Source organism: Gopherus evgoodei, chromosome 20 (genome assembly GCF_007399415.2).
Source record: "Gopherus evgoodei ecotype Sinaloan lineage chromosome 20, rGopEvg1_v1.p, whole genome shotgun sequence".
Classification (NCBI taxonomy): domain Eukaryota; kingdom Metazoa; phylum Chordata; order Testudines; family Testudinidae; genus Gopherus; species Gopherus evgoodei.
Genome location: NC_044341.1, coordinates 16505926 through 16533656, shown reverse-complemented (window position 1 = coordinate 16533656; position 27731 = coordinate 16505926). Strand labels below are relative to the sequence as shown.

At 47.0% G+C, this 27731-nt stretch overlaps 1 long non-coding RNA gene across 1 annotated transcript in view; it reads right to left on the bottom strand.

Annotated features, from left to right (window-relative positions):
• The window catches only part of LOC115637603, a 32140-nt gene extending 26974 nt beyond the window's left edge, over positions 1–5166 (bottom strand). Inside the window, exons 1-2 of the long non-coding RNA XR_003997304.1 lie at positions 4802–5166; positions 1822–1959 (exon numbers count right to left, since the gene is read on the bottom strand). This is a non-coding gene — a long non-coding RNA (uncharacterized LOC115637603). The remainder of the gene's footprint in view (positions 1–1821; positions 1960–4801) is intronic.
• Positions 5167–27731: the final 22565 nt, after the last annotated feature.

The window sequence follows — 27731 nt, the reverse complement described above, 5'->3', positions numbered from 1 at the left end:
CTAGGTAAGGGAGGGGAAAGGTCAACACCTTTGCCCGGGAAGGGGAAAAAGGAAGGGAGTGGCAGGAGGGAAGCAGTTTGAGTTTGGGCTTGGGGCTGTGTGGGTGGAATTCAGGGTATCCTAGCTAGGATCCAAGCACCCTGAAAGCCCAAAAGGACTCGGTGGAGGGGTCCTGACTGTGCCTGCAAGCTCTGCTGTAACCTGTGTTCCTGTTGTCCAATAAACCTTCTGTTTTACTGGCTGGCTAAGAGTCACTGCAGGTCCCAGGAAGAGGGGTGCAGGGCCGGACTCTCCCACACTCCGTGACACAGGTCATTTATAATAATAACTGTTCTCTGCACTGTTAGAGCTCCTGTCACTCACAGCACTGTCAGACATTAGTTAAATCAGACTCATCATACACCTAGACACCATGGGAAGCCTCTGAGGATTATTATCCCCACTTTACCAATGAGGAAACAGGCATGAAGCAGTTAAGTGACTGGCCCACGCCCGCACATCAAGTCAGTGGCAGCATCTGAAATAGAACCTGAGGTCAGAGTCCCAGTCTCAAGCACAAGCTACTAGACACGACTAGAATCCCTCCAGGTGGCTTGTCCAAAGCATTATTAAATCACCTCCATAAAGCATAATCCCCACACAGAGAGGGTCAGATTTTGCTGTTTGTCACTGTCAAGTTTCACTGTCCATGCCAAGGGGGTTTGTGCTCATTCGCTGCTCAGTGCTCATGATCCTTGGGAAACTGTGGGGAAAAGCCACCGTTAATGCAGGATAGGATCATCATTTCGGAGGAACGCTGCCCTGCCCTGAAAACAGGGCTCTCCGCCCACCTGGAGTTCCTTCCTGGACTATGCAATTTCTTTCTTCATTCTCAAGCCCTAGTTCTGGTGAAGGGAACCAAAGACTCCTACAGCCTCCACCAGAAGTGGGGCTGGGTTTAATATTCACTTTCTTTCTCCCTGGTGTGTGACCCTGTAACAGACATTAGATGTCAGTGGTGTCCTTATCCCAGCCATGACTAAAACTGATCATATTTGGGCCCAGGTATGCTAGATCTGTGAAGCAGGACCTCTCTTCTTTTTTATGGTGGCTGCCATGTTGTTTTCCAGAGTCTTAGCTTTCATTGTTTTTTAAAAAAGGAAAACGGCTGCAAAGGTAACCTGTAAAATATGACCCATGGATAATGCTGCAGTGTGCCTGAGTCTGCAGAACGCCTGAATCAGCAGCTTTGAGAGGGGTGTATTCCCCCCTTCATTCCAATGGAATGTTACTGAACTGCCTAGTGGTGATAACTGAAATGTCACCATTGTTAATCACTTCACTGCTGATCAGATCCATAGAGCAGAGGGATGAGCATAACCTGAAGATCTGTACAGTCTAATGGAGTGATATTTGGCTTTGAGGAATGAGTGGGTGGGCAGTTTGGAGGTTTAGCACTGCCGTTCCTTCCCAATCTGACCCATGCAAAAGGTCCTGGGGAAGGAATGGAGCCCAGGTGGCAGAGCCAACCAAGAGGGAGCTTATCCAACAAGGTCTAGCAGGGCCTCCAGCTTTCAGAGATGCAAGGACCTGGTCCAATGTGGTGGGTGTGGGGCCAGCTGGCTCCTTTACCAGCTCTAGTGGCTGCTGCCTATTCCACCGCTGGTGGCCATCTGTAAACTCAGGCAGACATGACAGTGTTAGTTATACTTGGGTTACAGTTTCAAAGGCGAGTGACATTTCTTTTCATTTGTTGCGAATCCAGCTCTGTTTTCTGTTCACTCGTCATTTAGACAGCAGCCCTGATTCCTGCAAATCTGTTTGTTATTCACAAATACTCACCAACTAGTTTGGGGAAAACATGTTCAATCTCTGGGAACTGTGCAGACTGTTCTGTTTGACCATTTGTTCTTCATGGCATGTGATTGGTCACTTACGGCATATGGTATTGTGTCTGCTCCCTGATCGGATGACTGAAACCTATTAAAGAGGAAAGTAGCAAATGACCAATGGCAAAATTTGAACAGTTCATGAACGTGATATTCCATTTCCAACACCAAGAGAGGAAGGATGGTTTAATGATTACAGCACCAGCCAGGGGCTTGGGAAACCTGTGCTCAATTCCCATCTGACCTTGGGCAAGTCACCTGATCTCTCTGTGCCTCAGTTCCCCACCTGTACAATGGGGCTAATAGCAATGCCCTGCTCACATGGCTGTTGTGAGAATAAATACACTAAGTATTGTGAGATGCTGAGTCAGGAATGATGGGAATGAGGGCCACAAAAGAACCACAGATAAATCGATATGCTAGTGCGCATCTGGAGCTAGGACTGATGTGGGGAAAATCCATTCCCTGTCTGTGATGGTGGAAGTGGGAAGAGGAGACTCTTGACCCTGTACTCCCTGACCCCTGTGCATAATCCCATTTAAATTAACCTGACTCTTAGGTTCCATTTCCAGGTCACCCTCGTTATCTGTGTGACCATGAGCACGTCACTTAACTGCAACACTTCCACTTTGTGCTTCAGTTTACCCACCTGTGCAGTCTGTGAACTCACTCCCCGGGTGCTGAGAGGCTGAGTTAATGAAGCGATCTGGGAACATCGGGTGAAAGAGGCCAGAGAAAAGTGAAGTATTATTATTACCTACAGTACTTGCCACACACCCGGCTCACGTCCAGGAAGGAAAAAGTCAACAAGATCTAATACCAGCAAGAGGTGGCGCTTACTTCTGAGGAACAATCATGGAAACACAGCCAAAGCAGAGCTGAGTCCAACCTAAATTGCCACAGACTTTGGGAGTGTTTGATTCCAGATCTGAATTCTGCAGCCATTTTTAGGTGAAATTCACAAGACCCTAGGGAAGTTCTGCTGAAAACATTTAATCTCCATGGGATACAAGGTCCAAGCTACCAGTGAGACATATCCACTCAAGTTAGGAATCTGGTCAAGAGTCCCCCTTCGGTCATGTGAGTTTGACTTGTATGCCATTTGGCCTGCCATTTTATCTATGGGCCTTTCGAACATGCCCAGGATCACTGCTGAATTTATATCGTTGCCTTGATAGCACATGAAAAACAACACATTCCCGTTTTATCTTCTTTCTAACTTGAGAGTATTTATATAGTGTGTGCAAAGCATGAAGGGTAATTGCATGCCAATGCCAATGTAGTCTCCCAAGCCACACAGCAAGTTTGCTTTCCTTGAGAAGTCAGTGGTAATTAGAACTCACCCAGCTGTGAGATAAGAGGTGTAAGCAGAAAGTGCAGTGAAGGCAAATTGCCAGCTGTATGTGAGCTTAAGCAAAGGTAGATCTAGCCCTAAGAGTGACCAAGAAATCACATAGGGCACTTTGAGGCATAGGCCTTGTGCTAGGGGAAATTTTCAAGGCAATTTGTCCTTGTCCTTCAGCTGTTAAAATGCAGAGGTTGGGCAAAATGAGTATAAAACACTACCCACTCAAATCGACCATTTACGCTCCCTTGGTAAAGATGAAAATGGAGACACAAGGTGCAAGGCAGCAGAAAATCATTCCCTATGGACTGTTCCTCAGCTTGTGTAAATCAACATACTAACTTGGTATCTTTTTTTGGTAAGATTATGAATTTGGTTGACAAAGGTAATAGCATTGATGTAGTATTTTTAGACTTCTGTGAGACATTTAATTTGGTACCACAAGGCATTATGATTAAAAAACTAGAATGATACGAAATTAACATGGTGCACATTAAATGGATTAAAAACTGGCTAACTGCTAGCTCTCAAAATGTAATTGGAAACAGGGAATCATCATTGACTGGGTGTATTTCTATTGAAGTCATACAGGGACTGGTTCTTGTCCCTTTACTGGAAAGAAAAAAAAATATAATCACCACTGATAAAACTTTCAGACGGTCCAAAAATTGGAGCAGTGGTAAATAATGAAGAGGACTAGTCACTGATAACAAGCAATACAAATGCTCTGTAAGATGGGCACAAGCAAACAATCTGTGTTATTATACCCAAATATAAAATTATATGTTGGAACGAGGGATACAGGGCATATTTACAGGCTGGGGGTCTCTATCCTGGGAAGCAGGGACTCTAAAACAGATTAGAAAGTTGTGGTGGATAATCAGCTGAACATGAGTTCCCAATGTGATGCTGTGGCCAAAAGGAGTAATATGATTCTTGAATGTACAAACAGGGGAAACTGGAGTAGCAGTAGAGGGGTTATTTCACCTCTGTATTTGGCACTGGTGTAATCACTGTGGCAACACTGCGTCCAGTTCTGGTGCCCACAACTGGATGCAGGTAAATTGGAGAGGGTTCAGAGAAGAGTCACAGCAAGGATTAAAAGGACTGGAAAACATGCTTTGATAATGGGCTTTTCTATGTAACAGAGAAAGTTATAATGCAATCTGATGGCTGGAAGCTGAAGCTAGACAAAAACAGACAGAAAATAAGGCACAGTTTAATAGAGAGGGTAATCAATTACTGCAACCTCATATCCAAATGGATTCTTCACCACTGGCAATTTTTAAATCAAGATGGGATATTTTTCTAAGAGATCTGCTCTAATTCAAACAGGACTTAATTCAGGGAAGTCCCATGGCCTACAGGACTAGATGATCATAATCGTTTCTTCTGGCCTTATAATCTATGAGACTACGAACACTGACCTATGCAAATCAATGGAGTTATGCCAATTTACACCCTTTGGACTCATCTCTTGGTTTTTGCTGGGAATTTTATGCCTCTCTTTCTCTATGTACAAATGCTGGATAATAACAGAGACGGGCACAGTATTACTGTTCTTATTGTTAAAAAAAGCACCATGTACCTGACTTTGTTGTTTGCTTGTTCCTGATCTCCCCTTCTTGGTTGCATGGAGATAGTTTGTTGTTTGAATTTGCCAGAAATAAAATACCGTATTTTGCTGAGTCATACTTCCTCCCCCTGCAATTACAAAGCAATGGAGGCCACAGGCCATACTTTCTTGCATTGGTGTAATCCAAGGTCTCTTTTCTTGTTCATTGCACGTAGTTCCATTCTGCTTTCTTTCTGTGTATTTCTTGCTCTGTGCAAGTTGCTTTTCTCTCCATTTCCTGTTCCTCTCTGATAATTACAACACAATCTAATGGGCTTCTGCCCCACCGTCTGCTTTTAGCAACTGCCTCTCAGTTCAGTTCTGACACTGCTTTACACTCTTTGCCTGCTCTGGGTAAGTCTCTGGAAGGCCTTCTGCATGCGTGCCACCAGGGTTTTGAAGCAGTTCCGTCAGGTGGTGCTATTGCACAGGGACAAACATGCATCTCTTCTGCTCTGCTGAAGTTGGGCTGACATGCCTTGCGTACCTATCAGCCTCAAGAGTTGGTGTGATTTCTGGCACAACAGCCTCTGTGCTCAATTAATTCCTTTAAGGTGATTTTGTTTTGAAGCATGATTTATGGTTTTTAAAGGGGAAGCACAGAACTGAATATGATCCTGCCAACTAGGGCAGAGGCAGCAATATGCAAAACCATCTATTAGCTGGCTGCTGAATGTATGTAAACAAGTGCTGAGAGACTGTGCACACACAAATACAGATCAGAGCTACCCAGCCTAGTTTCTATCCACAATGGAAACTGTGTATCTGGTTCTTTGAGTTGGACTGTGGTACTGAGTGGGCAAGTCCAGCAAAAAAAAGAGTCAGCTTCTTCTCCCGTTTGCACGCTGAGGTCCGGTCCACACACTCACTTGAAATTGTTTAACAAAATGTGGGGGTTTGAACCAGTTTACTTAGACCCAGAGGAAATCCTTGTGTGGACACTCGGTTCAACTTAAACCCAGTTATATCAGTGTAGCTTGCATTGGTGGATCTACAGGTGCAAGCTACCCTGAGCTAAGTAGTTTGACACCAATCCAAGTGTTCCTACAGCGAGTGGGCACCCATTTTGTTAACTTAACTTTGTTAACAGTGTAACTTCTGTGTGCAGACAAGGTCCTATAAGAGGATAGGTATGGGCCATAGTGGATTGGACCATCTGTTTTGTGTTTATACAGCCCCCACACCAAAGTATCGGAGTGTCTCACAACCTTGAGTGTATGTAGACTCACAACCTAGTGTGAGGCAGAGAAAGGCTCTTATCTCCACTAAGTGCTAAGGCTCAGATCTTCAAAGTCCATTGATCTCAATGGGAGTTAGGCACCGAATAGCATTGACCATCGATTCTAAGTGTCTTGCCCAAGGGGATGCAGGAAGTCTGTGGCAGACCCAGAAACTGAACGCAGTTCTTCTAAGGTCCGAGCTAGCACCTTAATCACCAGCTCTCTGCTCCTTTCCCTGAAGCTGAGGATCCATTGGATCTGGTATCCAGGCCCTGGCGGTGGCTTGAGGAAAGGCAACCGCATCACCCCAGTGATACACCTGGCAAATTGTACAATACTGTACTCTGTGGCCGAGCCGTGGCATAGCCACTCGCTGAGCCCAGCGCGCCATGGGGTGATGCTCAGAGGCCTGGGAAGTCAGCATGTGGGTCACTTTTTTCTCCAAACTGCTGGAATTGCCACTGTTATTCTTTATGACTCTCAGTTTTCCACATTGTCTCTTTATCTGAATCTCACCTCAGTGATTTTCCTCAATAATAGCTCTCCGAAATGAGTTTCTCACACACACGGACACTCACACCAACACTCCAAAGCACTGATGTGATTGTGCGCAGCTGTTTCTGTTCTAGTGCTCACATCCCAGCTTTGCGTGCCCAGCTTGAAGTGCTGTCCTGCTCTCTTCTCTCTGAACTCTTTATCCCTCAGGCATTTTCCCCTCAGGAGAAGCTGAGGGAACTGGGCTTGTTTAGTCTGCAGAAGAGAAGACTGAGGGGGAATTTGATAGCTGCTTTCAACTAACTGAAAGGGGGTTCCAAAGAGGATTAATCTAGACTGTTCTCAGTGGTAGCAGATGACAGAACAAGGAGCAATGGTCTCAAGTTGCAGTGGGGGAGGTTTAGGTTGGATATTAGGAAACTCTATTTCACTAGGAGGGTGGTGAAGCACTGAAACGGGTTCCCTAGGGAGGTGGTGGAATCTCCTTCCTTAGAGGTTTTTAAGGCCTGGCTTGACAAAGCCCTGGCTGGGATGATTCAGTTGGGGTTGGTCCTGCTTTGAGCAGGGGGTTGGACTAGATGACCTCCTGAAGTCCCTTCCAACCCTGATATTCTATGATTCTATGAAAGGATGAAATTCCCCCAGTGCACAGGTCTAGCGCTACTCAAATCCCACATAAGCTCTGGCTTTAGCCTGACCATCAAAAAGGAGAAAATTCAGGAAAGGAAGAGTTGTGCTCAGAGCAGCAGGAGTGAAGAAGGACTTGGCAGCCGTGGGTGGACCAGCCTGAAAGGCAGGAAGACCAGAGTAGAACCTCTGCTTACCAGGCAAGGTGGAGGTGATGGACTTGCAATCCCCTGTGAATGAAATGCAACATTCAGATAGCCATGCTCATGCCTTCCCTCCTGTAGCCACAATGGCATAGGCACTTCCTTCCTGGGTGCATCGTCCTCAGAGGCCAGAGCAATGGATGGTGCTATATGGGAGATGGTGATTTGCTGGCCCCATGAAACTATTCCCAGTAATCCTGCCTTTTGGAGGTGGTACTGCCTGGGATGGTGATACCATGCAACAGATTTGTGTTTCTATCGCAAGCCCCTCCAAATTAAACAAGAGCCCTACAGACACCTTCACCCAAACTCCAGCTGGCCCTGACACAAGCCTCCTCTGAGGTTCGAAAGTGATTGTTTATATACAACCAAATAATGTCAGCCATCAACACCCCAACCAGTCTGGATATTTTTCATTTCCCCTGAACATTTCTGCATTTGCTTTTTCCCTCTAGCACTGGAAGTGACAGTGACAAAATACAAAGAACCAGGCTGTTTTTTGTGATACAGCAGCAGAAGCAGGAAGTAATGGGAGTTCTCATCACTGTCTGTACACACAGAGCCACCAACTCCTTTCAGTTTGAACTACTCCTATTTTCAATGAAGGAAAAAAACAAAACAAGAAAGAACAAAAGTAACGTCTCTTGGAGAGAGCACAGTGCATGGAACTCCTCTGTGACAGGCTGCTTCAGCTCTGAGAACAATATGGCTGCTGCCTCGGCAGACAGGAAGAATTCATAGGGATCTACATTCCTATTCACAGATGGGGAATCAGGGGGCACAGATTGGGGATTGACCATCCCCAGGTAACACAGTAAGGCCTCTAATGACTAGTGGGATACTCTACGCACTGGCCCACCATTAAGAAAAATGGGACTCAGAGGTCCATAAAGAGGGAGACAGAAAGGAAGATTAGTTGAGCTTTCTGAAAATAGCATGTAGTTACTGAGATACCTGGACTGGGGCCAGCAGTGGGGAAGCCCTATAGCAATAATATTATGTTCTTAAAGGTCAGAGACCTGCACCAAAAGGTCTGGCAGGTGTGGAGAAGGAAAGGAAAAATAGAAGCTTTACCTAATGGCCATGGTGGTGTCACTGCTCAGCTCAGATAACATCTCCAAGTATGGAGTGTGAGGCACTTCCCCACCGCATGATGGAATTTCACCTGAGCCGCCTTCCTCCCATCCGCCTCCCCCAGCCAAGCTGTGGTCAGACGTCAGTGCCACCATTATGTGCAGCAACCGGAAATTCCAGAGAGATTTGCTTTCTCTTCCTGCGTTCTCTGAGCAATATTACTGTATGCTAAGCTGCTCCTGACCTTTCCAAATGCCACTTCCATTTATGGCCTCCTGTCAGACTGGGCCTGCCAGGAATTGAGGCACTTTGTAGAAAAGGGCCTGGCTGGTGGGTTGGCTTCCTTGGCAACAAAGTGTTCCCCAGCAAGCAAAGGTGGTTTCAGTTACAGGTGCTGGAGGATGCCTGTGGCTGCCTGTGGCAACAGGAAGTTGCCAGTGCACATCACGGGGGCAGGTTAACATAGATCAACATGCCGTTATGCTAGACACAATATCGGAGCATGCCATTGTGATTTTCTCATTGCGGTTTCATTTCTGCTCCCTGGGGCTCCTGGGGCTTTTCATAAACAAGTTTGATACCCATAGTCCATAGACTGGGTTCTTACTGGATTGCTGTCTCTGTGCAGAAGGAAACCCAGTTATCTTACCTAACAAGGGCTGGGATTGCTGGTCTGTTCTGTGCAACCCAATACCATGGCTAGAATAAGGATACCATAATTGTGATGTGTTACATTGACACAATAGACTTCAGGGGCCAGGGTTCTCTGGTTGGAGGTCACAACCCACGGGGGCACGAAGAGCAGTCAGGGGGTCACAGGCACACTGGCCTTCGGTCTTGGCTTGATGGGAGGGGATCCCAGCACGGAGAAGGTCGAGAACCACTGTGCCCTCGCAGTGCTCACTGGACTGATGGAGGAAGCTGGTTCTGACCCCTATATTGACTTTATATTAGCTCTAGAAGTGCATCTTTATGACCCTCATTCTCCTCCTTCACATCCCACCTCAAAATGACCCTTCTGTCCACTGACCTCCACCCCTGTACTCCTTACTCCTCCCTTGTGACCTGCCTCATTTCTTGTTCAACAAATACCAGAATATACAGAATTCCTTAGTAATACAATAAACCCTGCTGCTTCTCATGCTAAATCACAAGCCTCTCTTGATCTCTTGGGCTCCCCCATCAATTTGTTGTATCCAATCTGTTGTCTCTTACATTGATATTGTCTCTGATACATGTTTGTACAGCACCTAGCACAGTAGGGCTAAGGCCTCTAGGCATTACTGCAATACAAATAAATCATCTTTATTACTTTTAACCTCTTCCCTAGCTCTTCTTTTTATTCTGCTACGTTTGTCTAATGCACAGACTTTAAGGAAGGGACTGTGTCTTTTTTTAATCTCTGTAAAGCATCATGCAAAGTTATGGTGCCATACACATATCAGACAACAACAGCCCCACTCCTAAAGTCATTGCTTAGGCTTTAATTAAATCAACATTCCCATTGACTCAATGGGAATTAGCTTGATTAAGGACTGCGTATAAAACAAGTAAGAACTGATTAAGGATTTGGCCCAACAATTACCAAAACCTATCACAAACTCCACGCCAAGATGCCTTGGTTAATATTTGTTTCATTGGGAATGTTCTGTTTCCTGTGGAAAAACAAAAATCACCTCCTTCTTGTAATCCTTGCAGCCATCTAGCCTAGTCCCAAAGGCAGTTTTCAGTGCTGTGTGGATTGCTTGACAAAGCCCTGTGCAATAGAGATTCACCAGAGGAGTCCCTGCAAAACGCAAACAGTTCACACCTAGGAGTGCTGTCTTAAATCTGAAGCCAAAAGGCATGTGTCCGAATGTGGATTATGTTTCAGAGCCCAAGTGCTTCTGATAAGGAATCTAGGCTTAGTGACTCCCACCCAACCTGCAAAGAAACGACTCCAAATATCTGCCAGTGTGGGTATCTGATATTCCTTGTTGGGCCTGGAAACGCTGCCGAGCCCGGTGAATACGGGGAACCGTCCATCTGACGAGGCGTGTGGTGGTGATAGCGCTGCTGGCGCTCAGCCATACATTCAGACTCAGAGGTCAGCCCACAAGCAAGGGGACGTACTTCGGCTGGAGTATGAGCCCAGCCATAGCAGGCCGAGCCAGCACTCTCTAAGGGTGACATTCATCCCAGTGCAGAGGGCCCACACAAGGCCTAGGCCCCACTCATGTTTCAGTGAAGCCCTACTGTGATCAGGGGATGGGCAGCTTGCCAGAGACGCCTCATTGCCAGACTCTCAGGTCAAATCCATCCCTGTCCTCCAGCAGCTGAAAGCTGTTCCCATCTGAGAGCTTTGCAGCGTCTTTTGTTAGATAGGTCTTGAGCCAATTACTAACGGACAGATGTCCACAGCACCTAGCCAGCCCCCACTGGAGCTGGTTGGCAGATTCAACAGGGAGGCCAGGAACTGAATGGCTATGAAGTATGAACTACGTCATCTCCGCTGTGTGCTTCCAGGCCAGGCTTGAGATGCATTGGCAGGATAACAGGGGCGGGGGTGACCAAACAGCAAGTGTGAAAAAGCAGCACGGGCGGGGGTGGGGGGGGGAATAGGAGCCTATATAAGAAAAAGACCCAAAAATCAGGACTATCCCTATAAAATTGGGACATCTGGTCACCCTAGGAGGGATTTACAATGCTACAACTCTTTGTAGGATCGAAGACTGTGCTCTTCAGAGTTCTTCATCTGGCACCTTTCCCTCCTTGCGGTGTGGCTGGGGATTAACTCTGCAAGTCTGATGCCCCTTCCTGTGGATGCTCACTCCATCTCTCTTGGGACCCCATGGCTCCCTCTTTGTGTCTTGGCCCTCCAGCCAGGTCACTGTACTTTTTCCCCTTCCAGAGGGTGCGGGGAGGGGGATGAGTTGTGTACCAAAGTCTCTCACTACCAACCATGCCAGGCAATCTTCCAATTCACTGCACCTCAGTGGTGCCACTTTCCCAGTGGCTGGTAGAGAAACTCAGGCCCACTGTCTTCTCTGGGTTCCAGGCCAGGGACCCTACAACCAGTGGCTAAGATCTGCACTGTCCCACACCTTGATGCCATTGATGCCATTTCCCTGGACCGCTTTCTATGCTGCCTCTATGAGGCTCCTTCTCCACCCTCCTCTGGGTATGCCCATGCCTCCAGACCAAGCTGCCTTCTCTCCCTAGCCTGAGAGAGTGACCACAGGGCTCCTCCCTGCAGCCCCTTCTGCCCTCAGCCCCCTGGCTTTATACAATCCCTGCCTGTTCCCGTCCAGGTGAGCGTCATCCTCTGATTAGTCCTCATTGCTCCCTGACTCCCTCTCCGGGTGCAGCCTCTGCAGTTAACTAGCCCCTCCAGGGGCTGGTGTGGGGTGAACACCCCAACACACACCAGTACAAAATTTCCCTCATTTTCACTCTGCTGAAAAGCATATAAAATGCTCTGAAAACTTCCTAGTGTGTCTGTACACTACTTCTATCTTAGACCCAATTCTGCTCATCTAACAGAGGCTCTGTAGGCAGGATCTGGGGGTTTTGGAGCAGAACCGAGTTCTAATCCTGCTGCAGCTGCGATGTTCTGAACAGTCTTGGTGTGGAGCCTGGTGGCTGCTATGAAATTGCAGGTGGCTACGAGTTACTCGTTGTGTGGCAGTGCTTGCTACACAGTATATTAATAACACAGCACTCTACTGAACCTGCTGCCACCTCAACTGAGCTGGAGGGAAGGGATCAAGCTGACATATGGCTCCAAAAACCTTAAAGTACAGGAAAGTGAGACTTATTCTGAGCTCAGAGAGCAGCAGGTTCAGGAAGCAGCCAGATGCTGCATGAAAATAGAGGCAGCAAATTGGAGGAAGCAGCCTAGGACCTGGCTGCACAGAGGTGGCAAGGAGCTGGCAGCGGAGGGATGGCTGGGCAGCAGCCTGGGAGCTGGCAGCGGAGGGATGGCTGGGCAGCAGCCTGGGAGCTGGCAGTGGAGGGATGGCTGGGAGCTGGCAGCAGAGGGGTGGCTGGGCAGCAGCCTGGGAGCTGGCAGCAGAGGGATGGCCAGGCAGCAGCCTGGGAGCTGGCAGCGGAGGGATGGCTGGGCAGCAGCCTGGGAGCTGGCAGCGGAGGGATGGCTGGGCAGCAGCCTGGGAGCTGGCAGCGGAGGGATGGCTGGGAGCTGGCAGCGGAGGGGTGGCTGGGAGCTGGCTGTGGAGGGAAGGCCGGGCAGCAGCCTGGGAGCTGGCTGTGGACGGGTGGCTGGGAGCTGGCTGTGGAGGGGTGGCCGGGCAGCAGCCTGGGAGCTGGCAGCGGAGGGGTGGCGGGGAGCTGGCCTTGGAGGGAAGGCCAGACAGCAACCTGGAAGCTGGCTGTGGCGGGATGGCTGGGAGCTGGCAGCGGAGGGGTGGCTGGGAGCTGGCTGTGGAGGGGTGGCCGGGCAGCAGCCTGGGAGCTGGCAGCGGAGGGATGGCTGGGCAGCAGCCTGGGAGCTGGCAGTGGAGGGATGCCTGGGAGCTGGCAGCGGAGGGGTGGCTGGGAGCTGGCTGTGGAGGGAAGGCCGGGCAGCAGCCTGGGAGCTGGCAGCGGAGGGATGGCCAGGCAGCAGCCTGGGAGCTGGCTGTGGATGGGTGGCTGGGAGCTGGCTGTGGAGGGGTGGCCGGGCAGCAGCCTGGGAGCTGGCAGCGGAGGGGTGGCGGGGAGCTGGCCTTGGAGGGAAGGCCAGACAGCAACCTGGAAGCTGGCTGTGGCGGGATGGCAAGGAGCTGGCTGTAGAGGGATGGCCGGGAGCTAGCTGTGGAGGGGTGGCCGGGCAGCAGCTTGGGAGCCGGCAGTGGAGCGGTGGCTGGGAGCTGGCTGTGGAGGGAAGGCCAGGCAGCAGCCTGGGAGCTGGCTGTGGAGGGATGACAAGGAGCTCGCAGTGGAGAGATAGCAAGGAGCTGACTACGGATGAGAAGGCCTGGCAGCAGGGAGCCTAGATGTCTGTGGTTGAACTGTTGCTTTGATCTTTATTGTAACAGTTTAAAGCTATTGTGGTTGTGATATTTGCAGCCTTTATCTCTGTCAGCCCTGGTAAAATAATCCAGGGTCCCTTACTTGCAATCTGTGCTTCTGAGAGGGCACCCACAGAGAGCTGGAGCTCGTGTAGCCCAGGGCTGGGAGAATCTGAGCTTGTGGAGCACAGTCGCTGCCAGACCTCAGGAGACTGGTTCCCCGGTGCTCACAGCCACACCCTGCAGGAGAGGGGGCAGTGACAGTATTTTACATCAGGGTAACCGTTAGTAACACAATGTCACTGTTGCATGGAGGGCCAGATAGTCACACTCTGAATGAGCCATGTACCCTGAAAGGAGCATTTCAAGCTCTCCACCAAGCCAACTGCACCCCTTACGCAGCATGCCCTCCGCCGACCCTCCTCCCTGCTGTTTACGCTAACGCTGCTCCTCTGGGCTTAGTTTGCTTTTGATTTCTGAACACAGCATTTAGTATCAACTGGCACATCAGCAAACACTCCAGCGTGTCCCACCCAGGTATTTACCGAGTGTTATGTGCTGCATTCCGGTCACAGAGAGGAAAGGTGAAGGGTGGGGATGGGAGCAGGGCCAGCTTTAGGCCAATTCAACCAATTCCCATGAATCGAGCCCTGCCCCTAAGAGGGCCCTGCGCCCACGCCCCAGTACGATGTACCGGCAAGAGCCGATGCGCCACACCGGGGTGGCGCAGCTTCTCCAGGGGGCAATTTAAAAGGCCTGGGGCTCCCAGCAGAGGTTGGAGCCCCAGGCCCTTTAAATTGCCACCACAGCCCCGCTGCTGGAACCCTGGGGTAGGGCTGCGGGCTCTGGGGGCTATATAAAAAGTCCAGGGCTCCCGTTGCTTCTACTGTCCCGGTCCTTTAAATAGTCATGGCAGCCCCACCGCTTCCCCAGGGCTCTGGAGACTATTTAAAGGGCCAGGGCAGTAGAAGCAGAGGAGCCCCGGACCCTTCAAATACCCCTGAGCACCAGGCTGCTGCTGCTACTCTGGTGGAGGAGGGAGAACTCACCGTAAAGGGTGGGCTGTACCCCCTGTACCTGCACTCCCTGCCTGCAGCCAGCCCCTGCCACACCCCCTGCCCATACCAGCCCCGCACCCCCTGCCCTGCCTGCAGCCAGTCCCTGTCTCCAGCCAGCCCCACACTCCCTGCCCCATCTCCAGCCAGCCCCTGCCACACTTGCTGTCCTGCCCGCACCAGCCCTGTACCCCCTATCCTGTCCGCACCAGCCCTGAACCCCCTGCCCTGCCTGCACCAGCTCCACACCCCCTGCCTTGTCTCCAGCCAACCCTGGCTACATTCCCCTGCCTGAAACCAGCCAGTCCCGCACTCCTTTGTCTCTAGCCCTGCCAACCTATGCCGCAGCCTCCTGTGGCACTGCCTGAGGCCAGCCAGCCCTGCACCCCTTGCCCTGCCTGCAGCCAGATCCTACCTCCAGTCAGCCTCTACCCTGCCTCCAGCAAGCCCCATGTCCACTGGTGCCCTTCAGATCCCTGGGCAGTAACCCTGCACACCTGCTTCAATGAGGGGGGCAGCTGGGACCTACACATGTGCACACCCTAGGGTGGCCAGACAGCAAGTGTGAAAAATCGGGATGGGGGAGGTAATAGGATCCTATATAAGAAAAAGGCCCAAAAATCGGGACTGTCCATATAAAATCGGGAAGTCTTGTCACCCTAGCACACCCCCAGGGAGTGGCAGGGACCCATACATGTAAAACAGAGCTCATTTCTAGTTCAGGCCCATCTTTTTAAAAAAGAACTTTAGGTGGGGTAACATACGTCTGTATTTTCCCAGACATGTCAGGCTTTTTGGTTCTTAAATCACCGTCTGGGAGGAAAATATGGACATATGGTAAAAATACATACAGTGGCACATGCCTTAAACCAGAACTTTTTATAGGGAACCAGTTGCTAAGAAAAGAAAGGCTTTTTTTAATATGGTTTTTTTTTTTAGTTATCCCTGCCGGGGCCCAGCCGAAAATGTTCGAATTGGGCCCCGCACATCCTAAAGCTGGCCCTGGATGGGAGAGTGAGATTGTGGGCAAGGGCATATTCTCCTGTCTTTGCCCCTATTCAGATCCAGTGAACTCTGTACAAGGAACCACCTTTAGGGGAGTGGAGCCAAGTCGTGCCATGTCAGTGTGAGGTGGGGGCTGCTGGCTGGGGGCTGTCTGGGAGGGCTCCATGACTTCACCATAGACCCGCCTGAAAACATTTCACTGAAACATTTTGTAGATGAAAAATGGCCTCTGGGGTCAAATTAATGTTTTTTTTCTCCTCTTTTCAGGTTTTTTATTTTTTTCCTATTTTTCTCTCCCTCCCTCCTCCTGCTGTGGAAAAAAGAGAAACAGGGTTTTGGGTGGGCGAACTTCAACTGGAAAATGTTCAGTTTGGTTCACTGAAAAAAATAAAAATTCCATGTAAAATTTCCAACAAAACAAAAAATGTTAATTAAAAAAAATGGTGGAATATGCCGTCCCTTGATCTGCCCTGGTCTGAGGTTTGCACCCTATAGATCAAAATAGTCTGAATCTGATAAACCTCAGGGCTTGTTGCCAAGCTCCCATTTTCCCCAGCACTTGTAAAGGCAGTAGGACCAGGGTGGCTGTAACTGTAACTGTAGGGACAGGGACTGTTTGGAGTGGGAGAAATTTGTATTTTTATGTTGCTCACTGGTAAGACTATTTTGGCTACAAAGAAATGTTCTGATTTTGCATTAAACGAATTAACAAGTAGCCAGCTGCAGTGGGCACTAGTGAGACGTAATAAAGAGGGAGTGCCGTGCAATGGAGAGGGCACAAGGCTTGGAAACGTGGGTTCGGTCCCTGGTTCTGACCTTAGACGAATCATTTTCCCCTTTCATCCTTTAGTTTTTATATTGTGGTAAATATATTAGAGGCCCTGGCTCAGATCAGAGGCCTATTGCGCTGGGTGCTGTCAAAATATAGGAAGAAGAAACACCTGCCCTGAAAAGCTGACAATCTAAATAGATAAGACAGACAAAGGGAAAGAACTACAGGAGGCAAAGGGACCTGCCCAAGGTCACACAGGAGGTCAGTGGCAGAACCATTGCTAGAAGTCCCACGCCCAAGCCAGTGCTCCATTGGCCTGGGCACATCACATCTGCTAGCTTATCTATTTCAATTATAAGCTCTTTGGGGCATGCTCTGTCTCGCTATGTGTGTGTGCAGCAGCTAGCACAATCCACCCTTGATTTCGGCTAGGGCCTGTGAGCACTAAAATTGTCCCTTGTGGGAAAGACTGTCATTGAGTTTGGAATGGTTTGGATCAGGTCCCTACGGCAATATGTTACAGATATTTATGGCCTTCCAGTGGGAATTAGGTGCCTAAATACCTTTACAGAACTAGCCCTATGCTTTCCTGGTTGAGAAAGATATCAGCACTGATGTTCGTGTGTGTGTAAACACTGCTCCCGGTGGGGCATACCCATAACTCGACAGCATGATGCTGAACACAACTTGACCTTCTCTATGGTGACCATCATGGCTGCTAGCTTGAGGATTAAAATAATAACTTCAACACCAGCAAATTTCCTAGTGAAGAAGAGCCTCAAGAGGACGTGTGAGCACATTCATGCTCCTGTGCATGGTTCAGGCTGAGGACCCTGATCCAGGAAAACATCCCTATTCAAGACAGTCTTATAAGTCAATGGGACTCCAGCGCATACAGCAGAACCCCGATTTTATGTACATTGATCTTATGAGCAACCACTTCTATGAATGATTGTTATCCCTCAAAGAACCAGGTGTTCATGGATGTGCTTGAGCAGCGAGCAGAGGTAATGCACACTCAGCGTGTAGGCGTATTTGACCTTTCTGTGCTCTGGTGAAAACCAGCATGGGGGGTGGAAACTCCCTGTGAATGGGGGGTGGGGGTGGGAGTTGGAGGGAGGAGGGGGCAAAGGGGAGCTACTGAGACTTGTAGCCAGATAGACAGATTGTCCCACATTTTATGGGACTAAGATATACAATTAAAGACTCATGAAAATACAGGATACTTAATAGTGGGAGGATCTTTTTTTAACATAACTACTATTTTCCATCACCTCAGCTCGTCTGGGGTGGAGGTAGCGTTAGGGACCTCCCTGGTAATGATCTATAGCTGAGACATAGGTGTGTCTGTGATTCCCTTTTACCAGTCACTCAAGGCTGTTTCAGCTCTTCAGAGATGCAACTGAGGAAGACCTAGATTTTCCTCTGGCAGCGAGTGAGGTGCCTTCAGAGGAGAGGGTAGAATTGGTTTGGATTCGGCCCAAGAACAAGAAGCATGACACACACATAATGTATTTCTTAAATATACTAAACAGTCAGTCTGCATTCTTCTTAATCAAACTTCAGGTATCCCTTTATTTCCCAGGGCACAGCTAACCAGGGACTTGCTCTTTAATTACATAGCAAATGTCATGGAGGTTTTGCCCATGCAGTAGCAAAGGCAGGTTCTTGCAGGTTACCTCGTAATTATCCTTCAAGTTACTGAATAATTCCAAGATGAATTACCATGTAATTTTCAGGCTGTAGATAGCAACATCAGCGTGCAGTTTGGAAGACAGGGTCTATTCTTGTCTCACTTCTGCACCCAGGCAGCACTCGGGAAATGCACGCATCACAGAGCAAACAGCACCCACAAGCTAAGAGCTACCCTGGGACTACATGGCCAGTACGTGGCCAGTATCTTCCAGCTCACTGTGCTTCTGGGTTCCTGCTAATAGTAATAATAATGTGTGGGTACCAATGCCCATCGGCTTCCAAGAGCCCTAGCTAAGGGGCAGCGCGTGTCCTTTGTAAAACCACACTATAGCAAGGATAAGGATACTCTGGAGACTCAATGATTTCACATGTGCAGAGTTTCCATAGCGTGGCACTGTCATGGCAGCAGTGAGGAACGTTGTGCCATAACACAAGGATGTACTTCAGGAGTCACTGAGCAGACAGCAGAGCACTACAAGGAACATGGCAATCCTATGCCTCAGCAAGATGAGGGCTGGCAGTTTTGTAAGCTCAGCACATGGAAGCAAGAAGAAGCCCAAGTGGTGAATAACCAGAACCATCTAGGAGCCAGATACAGGGGCACACGACTCTTTATAAATTCTTACTTGGGCACTTAGGCCCAGGTCCTCAAAGGTCTTTAGGTGCTTAGCTCCCACTAGAATCAACAGGAACCAGGTACCTAAATACTCTGCGGATCTGGGCCTTAGACTCTAATTTGTATCCTGTCATCTGCCACACTGCAAGAGAATGTTGCAGCTTAACGAAGCTATCTCCTGGGCACGGCCCTCCTTCCTTCGCTACTTCTCAACTGCATCTCCCCATTCCCCAAACTCCTCAAACACATGCTCACACCAAGGAGTTTCCTTGGGGCTGGAGGAAGAAGGGGACATTTCTAATCTGACCTGCAGAATGCAGGAAAGAGAATTTCACTCAATTCTCCCTGCATAGGCTCATAAACTGTGATTGATCATATTTTTTTAGAAAGAAAGATTCAGTCTTGATTAAAGACTTCAAGCGATGGATAATCTGCCATGTCCCTGGACAGGCTATTCTAATGGTTAATTACCCTATTGAAAATTGACACCTTGTTTTCAGTTTGAATGTATCTAGCTTCAGCTTCCAGCTGTTGGATTTTGTTACACCTTTGTGTGCTAGACCAGGGATCTCAAACATATGACCAAGAAGGCTGGTTCCAGGCTGCATGTACTTTTGTATTGCAATGGTGCCTACGAGCATTAGAGATAGACCCCATGGTGCTAGGCACTGTACAAACACAGAACCCTGCCACACAACATTCCCAAGCTAAGTAAATAGATTTGATTAAAGTAAAGAAACTGAAAACTTTGTATCTCGCAGCATATCTGCACATCGGTCCCTTTTCCACGTTTGGTGCTGTGCATTACTGGAACTGTTGCTCAACGTGGGCCACATTTGTGCAATGTAGTCAAGTTACTGTTACTGTGGAACCAATCCATAAAGTTGCATTCCACACTATTGTGCATTTATAGACCTCGCCAACTCTTTTCTTTCATTATGAGGTGTCAGATTCACACGCATCTATAATCTGAATGTTTTACCATTGAAATGTTGGAGTTACACCCGGGACGGGCTTGGCCCTGGGGGTTATATCTGGATAGGTATGTTGATACCACAGGGAAAAATTAACAGTAAGGCAAAGGCAAAGGGCGAAATTCTGGTATGAATTTGAAGCCAGGTTTTGGATTATATCTTACATTAGAAACTTGCTCGGGTATCTTTGGGGAAAAATGATTCAAGAATAAAGAAGTTTAAATAACTGAAAAGAATATTCTGTGTGTAAGTTAAATGAACCTCTGTGCGAGGGACAGCACATTGTTACACTAGACAATTAGGCTCTGGAACTCATTGTCACAAGGTACATTGAAGCTAATAGACTAGCTGGAGTCAAAAAAGAACCAGAAATGTATATGGATCAAAAGAACACCCAGACTTACAAGAGCACAAAAGGAAGGAATGAAGACCAAGAATTTCAAAACAGATATAAACTCTCCTGCTTCAGGGCATAAATACACCTCTGGTGAACTTTGGGAACAAGATTTCCGCAGATTCAGGGGTTTTCTGCACCTTCCTCTGATGTAGTTTGTTCTGGCCACTGTAAGACACTGAATTACATGGACTGTGGTGTGATTCCACCTGGCAATTCCTTGGTGTAACTGAGATGAGAATCTGGCTCTATGAATGAAACTGTCTCGAGGCATAATAACAGCACCACAGCTATGATGTTCTAACAAGCAGGCAATGGATCACTTGGATTTTACTGAGACAAGTTCATCCTCTGGGAGACTTCATTTCCTTCACTGAATTGCATTGAGGATGAATCCAGACTCTGCTTTCAGAAGAGGGACAGGTCATAGGGGAGAGCAGCCATCATGAGTTAAATGGGTCAGAAGAAGATCACGAGCAACTGAAAAGGACTCATCAGTTGTTTGTTTATGGATTTTCAACCTGGGGGTCATGAACAGGTATCAGGGGGTTGTGACCACCCTGCCTTTCCCCTATTACTCAATGGGAGGGGGTCTGGGCTTGTTCCCAGCCAGACGGGGTAGGGGGAGACCTACTGTGAAAAAGATGCTGCTGATACAGAAAAGGCTGAGAACCAACTCTCTGGTTCATCCATCAGCCAGGACTTTCCCTCTGGGTCACAGATAATCACAGCTACCCTATCTACTCCCTGCTTGGTCTCCCCAAAAGGCCTCTAGAGATGCCAGCTAATAATACCACAGACACACTCTGACTTTTTCAGTTAATTGTATGGTATAAGGCATCCTATAAACTGCACCATCTCTCCTTTCCCTTGGGTAGTTGTTTTAATGAGGCAACACCCCTTGTATAAATAAAGGAGAGATTCCACTTTATTTTGAGGGTGGGAAATACTAAGGCTGTCCAATTTCAGCATCAGCAAGCAGGGAACTGATGGGACAAGTCTGGCCTCATTGGGTTGACATCATCCATCCGAGATTAGATTGGCTGACACAGTGTCAATAGTTAAGTGCCTCTATTGCTCTGGGGCAAGCTGCTGGAGTTAATGCAACACCTCTTCTGTGTGTGTATGTCTGTTACCCATATAAGGTGGTCGCTAGGCATGATGAGGTATGGCCTCCTGGCTGCATTTACACGGGAAACTCTGAAACAGGATTGTGCCACACTTGGAGACACCAATGGGTCATCTAATCCAGCTGCCCTTCTGCTGTAGCAAAGCAGACTAATCCATCCAAGTTAGTCTGTCACCTGCCCCGTCAGAACAGCACAATGATTCGTCTGCTTTAGTAGTCTTTCAATGGTCCATTTACTTCACTAGCCTGCCTATAGCAGCATCTAATGCTGGGTCTTTCATAAAAAGACAATACCAGGTTGGAAATTGTTACTGTCATGGTTAGTAATTACCTTACACCCTGCTGCATAAGGATTGATCGCTGATTCTACACAGCTTGGATAACTGCAGAGGATGTTCATAGCCACACAATTATGTAACCCTTCTCTAAAATAGGCGGAAAAAAAAAGGTAATTAGCTCCCTGCCCCTCATCAGTCAGATCTGTGATTTGATTATGTCACACAAAATGTTTTCTTTTATCCATATTAAATTGATGTAATGTACCTTTTAATCTAACTGAGCTTGCTATTGTCCTTGTGTGAGTAGGAAGTATAAAAGGAGCACCATGCTGGCATTTTCTTGCTGTTCATTATTTTGTGTACAGCACTTAAAATATCACCTCTTGCTTTTCATCTCACACTCACCAGACCTGGCCTTTTAAATCTCTCTTTATCTAGATTCCTTCTGCTACACTGCAATCAAATGTCCACAGCTGGCCCATGTCAGCAGACTCAGGCTCACGGGTCTCGGGATCCGGGACTATAAAATTGCAGTGTAGACATCCCAGACCAGGCTAAAGCCCAGATTCTGGGACCCTCCCCCTTCACACCCAAGTCCTGTAAGCCAAGTCAGCTGACACAGGCCTGCCATATGTGTTTTATTGCAGTGTAGATATCACCTTAAAGCCAAGGTAAATAGTGATGAAATGAAGAATGAGGACATACCATTAGCTCAGATAATGGCATCACAATATTTTGTTTTATATTTATCTCTTTTTAATATGGTCTAACATTTTCCTCATTTTTGACCATTGCTGTGCACTGAACTATCTTCATTGACACCTGGATCTTTTTTTCATATATGCAATGAAATCATGATCTGATCTGATGTCTTTCCAGAAGATACATGCTAACTTGACCCCACTTGAGCAGGATCTAAGTAGAGTATTTAGATTACAAGCTCTCTGAGGCAGGGCAGTGAACACCTAGCACAGTGGGGTTCTGGTCCATGCCTGGGGCACCTCAGTGCTACCACAATGTAAATAATAAAAAGAATAATTGAAAAGAATATTCTGTACAAGTGTAACAATACAATTAGCAAGGCCAAAACAGAATTTGAAGAACAGCTAGCCAAAGACTCAAAAAGTAACAGCAAAATTGTTTTAAGTACATCAGAATCAGGAAGCCTCCTAAACAACCAGTGGGGCCACTGGATGATCAAGATGCTAAAGTATGTTGACCAGATGTCCCAATTTTATAGGGACAGTCCCAATTTTGGGGGCTTTTTCTTATATAGGCATCTATTACCCCTCCCCCCGTCCTGATTTTTTACACATGCTATCTGGTCACTCTATGCTAAAGGAGTACTCAAGGACGATAAGGCCATTGTGGAGAAAATAAATGAATTCTTTGCATTGGTCTTCAAGACTGAGGATGTAAAGGAGATTCCCAAACCTGAGCCATTCTTTTTAGGGGACAGATCTGAGGAATTATCTCAGACTGAGGTGTCATTAGAGGAAGTTTTGGACCAAACAGATAAATTAAACAGCAATAAGTCACCAGAACCAGATGGTATTCACCGAAGAGTTTTGAAGGATCTCAGATGTGAACTTGCAGAACTACTAATTGTGGTATGTAACTTATCATTTAAATGAGCTTTTGTACCAGACAGCTGGAGGGTAGCTAATGTGATGCCAATTTTTTTAAAAGGCTCCAGAGGCGATCCCGGCAACTACAGGCCAGTAAGCCTAACTTCAGTACCCGGCAAATTGGTTGAAACTATAGTAAAAAATAGAATGATCAGACACATAGATGCACACGATTTGTTGGGGAAGAGTCAATATGATTTTTGTAAAGGGAGATCATGCCTCATCAATCTACTAGCATTCTTTGAGGGGGTCAACAAGCATGTGGACAACAGTGATTCAGTGAATATAGTTTACTTAGATTTTCAGAAAGACTTTGACAAGGCCTTTTACCAAAGGCTCTTAAGCAAAGTACATTGTCATGGGATAAGAGGGAATGTCCTTTCCTGGATCATTAACTGGTTAAAAGATAGAGAAAAAAGGGTAAGAATAAAGAGTCAGTTTTCAAAATGGTGACAGATAAATAGTGGAGTCCCTCAGAGGTCTGTTCTGGGACCAGCCCTACTCAACATATTCATGAATGATCATGAAAAAGGGCTAAACAGTGAAGTGGCAAAATTTTCAGATGATGCAAAACTACTTAGGATAGTTAAGTCCAAAACAGACTGCGAAGAGTTACAAAGGGATCTCCCAAAACTGGGTGACTGGGCAACAAAAAGGCAATTGAAATTCAATGTTGATACATGCAAAATAATGCACATTGGAAAACATAATCCCAACTATACACATAAAATGATGGGGTCTAAATTAGCTGTTACCACCCAAGAAAGAAATCTTGGAGTCATTCTGGCTAGTTCTCTGAAAACATCCACTCAGTGTGCAGCGGCAGTCAAAAAAGCAAACAGAATATTGGGAATCATTAGGGAAGGGATAGATAAGACAGAAAATATCATATTGCTGCCATATAAATCCATGGTACTCCCGCATCTTGCATACTACATCCAGATCTGGTCACCCCCATCTCAAAAAAGAGATATTGGAAAAGGTTCAGAAAAGGGTAACAAAAATGATTAGGGGTATGGAACAGCTCCGATAAGAGGAGAGATTAAGACTGGGGCAGTTCAGCTTGGAAAGGAAATGACTAAGGGGGAATATGATAAAAGTCTAAAATCATGACTGGTGAGGAGAAAGTAAAAAAAGAAGTATTATTTACTCCTTCTCATAAAACAAGAACTAGGAGTCACCAAATGAAATTAATAGGCAGGAGGTTTAACACAAGCAAAAGGAAGTATTTCTTCACCCAAGGCACAGCCAACCTTTGGAACTCTTTGCCAGAGGATGTTGTGAAGGCCAAGACTATAACAGGGTTAAAAAAAGAACTAGATACATTCATGGAGGATAGGTCCATCAATGGCTATTAGCCAGGATGGGCAGCGATGGTGTCTCTAGCCTCTGTTTGCTGGAAGCTGGGATGGGTGACAGGGGATGGATCACTTGATGATTCCCTGTTCTGTTCATTCCCTCTGAAGCACCTGGCATTGGCCTTTGTTGGAAGGCAGGATACTGGGCTAGATAGACCATTGGTCTGACCCAGCGTGGCCATTTTTACATTCTTAATTAAAAGAAGGAGTTGATGACATTTTCAAACATTTCTGTTTTATGGTGAAATGTTGTTTTGGGGGAATTTTTCCAGCCCACTGTAATTGTGAGTATTTGCATTGGAAACTTGACTCTGAGTTATGGCCATCTGTTTAGAGGACAGAAACCTACCATTGACATGTGTTCAATTAAGGGAACTCAGATTTCAGTACCTAATATTCACCATAAATAAGCTACAGAACCAAAGGTTATTCCGATATTGTTTGGTGAATAATTTTTAATCACAAATAAATACAAGAAAAGTATTAACTATTCCTGGACAATTCCCAAGCAGAAGTGTATCATCATCATCATCATCAGGGCCGGCTCCAGGCACCAGCATTCCAAGCTGGTGCTTGGGGCGGCATTCTGCAAGGGGCGGCAGTCCCTGTTGTTTTGCCCCCAAGCAGCCCACCGAATTGCCGCTGCGGGTGGCGGGGGCAGTCCATGAGCCTTTAGGGCGGCAGGTGCACTTCCGTGGTGGCGGCAATTCGGCGGCAGCTTCTATGTTTAGCTGTCTGGGGCGGCTTCAGCTAAACATAGAAGCTGCAGCCGAATTGCCGCTGCCGCGGAAACGCGCCTGCCGCCCTAAGGGCACAAGGACTGCCCCCGCCATCCGCGCAGCAATTCGGCGTGCTGCTTGGGGCGGTGAAAACTGTAGAGCTGGGCCTGATCATCATCATCAGAGATCAGGGAATCATTGTGCTAAGCATTGTATAAACACTTATTAAAAAGGTAGCCCTTGCCCCAAAGAGTTTATAGTCGAGGGCTCAATCCTGCAAAGACTTACAGACATGCTTAACTGTACAAGTCAGAATAGTCCCATTGAAATCAATGGAACTGCTCATATGCCTGAAGTTAAACGCATGCATAACACTGTGCAAGATCAGGGCCCACAAGTGCAATTCACTGAATACACTATTCATCCTGAATTATTCCTTTAGCTCTGTGGCTCTCTGTAGGTGACACCACTACTGTGCTATTCACTGCCTCATCTGTCATTAGTTAATAACACTGAGAGCACTAGCCCTGGGCCCAGACCCCAGGGTTCAGCTCTGCATACTTATAGACTCATAGACTCTAGGACTGGAAGGGACCTCGAGAGGTCATCGAGTCCAGTCCCCTGCCCTCATGGCAGGACCAAATACTGTCTAGACCATCCCTGATAGACATTTATCTAACCTACTCTTAAATATCTCCAGAGATGGAGATTCCACAACCTCCCTAGGCAATCTATTCCAGTGTTTAACTACCCTGACAGTTAGGAATTTTTTCCTAATGTCCAACCTAAATCTTCCTTGCTGCAGTTTAAGCCCATTGCTTCTTGTTCTATCATTAGAGGCTAAGGTGAACAAGTTTTCTTCCTCCTCCCGATGACACCCTTTTAGATACCTGAAAACTGCTATCATGTCCCCTCTCAGTCTTCTCTTTTCCAAACTAAATAAACCCAATTCTTTCAGCCTTCCTTCATAGGTCATGTTCTCAAGACCTTTAATCATTCTTGTTGCTCTTCTCTGGACCCTCTCCAATTTCTCCACATCTTTCTTGAAATGCGGTGCCCAGAACTGGACACAATACTCCAGTTGAGGCCTAACCAACGCAGAGTAGAGGGGAAGAATGACTTCTCATGTCTTGTTTACAACACACCTGTTAATGAATCCCAGAATCACGTTTGCTTTTTTTGCAACAGTATCACACTCTTGACTCATATTTAGCTTGTGGTCCACTATGACCCCTAGATCCCTTTCTGCTGTTCTCCTTCCTAGAGAGTCACTTCCCATTCTGTATGTGTGAAACTGATTGTTCCTTCCTAAGTGGAGCACTTTGCATTTGTCTTTATTGAACTTCATCCTGTTAACCTCAGACCATTTTTCCAATTTGTCCAGATCATTTTGAATTTTGACCCTGTCCTCCAAAGCAGTTGCAATCCCTCCCAGTTTGGTATCGTCTGCAAACTTAATAAGCATACTTTCTATGCCAGCATCTAAGTCGTTGATGAAGATATTGAACAGAGCCGGTCCCAAAACAGACCCCTGCGGAACCCCACTTGTTATACCTTTCCAGCAGGATTGGGAGCCATTAATAACTACTCTCTGAGTACGGTTATCCAGCCAGTTATGCACCCACCTTATAGTAGCCCCATCTAAATTGTATTTGCCTAGTTTATCGATACGGATATCATGCGAAACCGTATCAAATGCCTTACTAAAGTCTACCATATCCACCGCTTCTCCCTTATCCACAAGACTCGTTATCCTATCAAAGAAAGCTATCAGATTGGTTTGACATGATTTTACAAATCCATGCTGGCTATTCCCTATCACCTTACCACCTTCCAAGTGTTTGCAGATGATTTCTTTAATTATTTGCTCCATTATCTTCCCTGGCACAGAAGTTAAACTAACTGGTCTGTAGTTTCTTGGGTTGTTTTTATTTCCTTTTTTATAGATGGGCACTATATTTGCCCTTTTCCAGTTTTCTGGAATCTCTCCCGTCTCCCATGACTTTCCAAAGATATTAGCTAGAGGCTCAGATACCTCCTCTATTAACTCCTTGAGTATTCTAGGATGCATTTCATCAGGCCCTGGTGACTTGCAGGCATCTAACTTTTCTAAGTGATTTTTAATTCGCTCATATTTTTAATTTTATCTTCTAAACCTACCCCCTTCCCATAAGCATTCACTATGTTAGACATCCTTCAGACTTCTCAGTGAAGACCAAAACAAAGAAGTCATTAAACATCTCTGCCATTTCCAAGTTTCCTGTTACTGTTTCTCCCTCCTCACTGAGCAGTGGGCCTACCCTGTCCTTGGTCTTCCTCTTGCTTCCCTTTATTCCCATAGCTACTTTGAGCTCATTTTGTGCCTTTGCCTTTCTAATCTTGCCCCTGCATTCCTGTGTTGTTTGCCTATATTCATCCTTTGTAATCTGACCTAGTTTCCATTTTTTATATGACTCCTTTTTATTTTGTAGGTCATGCAAGATCTCGTGGTTAAGCCAAGGTGGTCTTTTGCCACATTTTCTATCTTTCCTACCCATCGGAATAGCTCGCTTTTGGGCCCTTAATAGTGTCCCTTTGAAAAACTGTCAACTCTCCTCCGTTGTTTTTCCCCTCAGTCTTGATTCCCATGGGACCTTACCCATCAGCTCTCTGAGCTTACCAAAATCCACC